Here is a 1,448-nt window from a genome sequence, read left to right as displayed (position 1 = left end):
TTATTCAACTCTTAGGCACCACGTTACAAACTCAAACTGAAATCTGAGGGTGGTTGGCGCGCGGGCTGGTTTGTGAGTGTGTGTGTATGTGCGTATGTGTGTGTGTGTGTATGTGTGTGTGTGTATGTGTGTGTGTGTGTGTGTGTGTGTGTGTGTGTGTGTGTATGTGTATGTGTGTGTGCGTGCGTGAGTCACCGTCCCTCTTGTAATCGCACCCTTTGTTGTAAGAGACCAGTGGTAAACACATCTATACTATAAAGAAACCTTAGACCAGGCACACAGCGGGGAAAAGGCAAGAGAATCGTATCTGCAACATTGGCGATTAAGAGCTGTTGGCACGAGTGCCACTTTAGTCAAACATTCTTTACCTTCTCTTATGTGTTACCAATTCGTGAAGTCATTAAAAAAATATTTTAAAAGCTGCAAATAATATAAATTTTTTCAAATGTCCCACCTGTTAAAGCTGAACTGTTTGGAAGGGAACACGGATTAAATTATTCTGCATCGAACAATGCAATAGCAGGAACGGCAACGTTGCTTTGTAGGAGCGACAGAGAGGACCGATATCTCACCGACACGACACATCCATCATTCCCCGACACCAAGGTCAACAGTCAAGGGGAGGTAATTGAACCGTCGGTAAATTTCCCTGCTGGACTCGAGACGTCATTGGGTGACCTCCCCTGGTATTGACCACTGGCCATTGGACCCCAGCTGTATTGACCCTCTGGTCAGGTTAAAGCAAACTTAAATCCCAGCCCCACCCCCTCCCCCTCCCCTTCCCCCTCGGAACTGACTTGAGAGCTCGTACTATGATTCAAGGTCACGGCCAGGGTCACGGTGGGGTCAGGGTCACGGTGGGGTAAGGGTTGCAGGGGGAGTATGATTGATATTTACATGTTTCTGCAATTGTCATCATCGATGTGCCCAACTATTTGCCGAAGAAAAGGGACGGGCGGGATTGTTAATTGTTTCATTACCGCGAGCCGTGTTTCCTTGCTCTCCACTTCCTGCTTCCAAACCAGTCCTACTTTTGTATTATAAATATAGAACCTGGAATCTCAGGCTGAAGAATAATCGTTTTAAGCAAAATGTTGAGAAGGGTCATTATTTCTCCATTGTTTTCATATATAATACTTGTGGCTAAAAATATACTGACGGTCATTAAAAACGCACCATTTTGGATTGAGCACATTTTGGACTAAAATCTATCCAGTGACATCAATTGATGCTGACAAAAGTTCACGGGCAACAGAGGTTACTGATTGCACAAAATTTGAAATTCCCAGTTCAAAACTGTCAATGCGCACGTGCAACATGCAACAATTCGATGTGTCGACCTCAAACCTAAATTTTGTTCCGTGAGACAGATTTGTTGACAGTAAGGGAGAGATTAGATTCGCCCATAACAAAAACTGACATTCTTTACTCTGTGCGAAGAATTATTT

At 44.1% G+C, this 1,448-nt stretch overlaps 1 protein-coding gene across 1 annotated transcript in view; it reads right to left on the bottom strand.

Annotated features, from left to right (window-relative positions):
- LOC101858456 (ryanodine receptor) overlaps positions 1-1,448 on the bottom strand; it is a gene marked incomplete at its 5' end in the record, with an annotated part of 102,762 nt that overhangs the window by 65,219 nt on the left and 36,095 nt on the right.

Source organism: Aplysia californica, unplaced genomic scaffold, assembly GCF_000002075.1.
Source record: "Aplysia californica isolate F4 #8 unplaced genomic scaffold, AplCal3.0 scaffold01228, whole genome shotgun sequence".
In the NCBI taxonomy this organism is placed as follows: Eukaryota; Metazoa; Mollusca; class Gastropoda; order Aplysiida; family Aplysiidae; genus Aplysia; species Aplysia californica.
The sequence above is the reverse complement of the archived record's forward strand: the minus strand, read 5'-3'. Positions and strand labels throughout refer to the sequence as shown.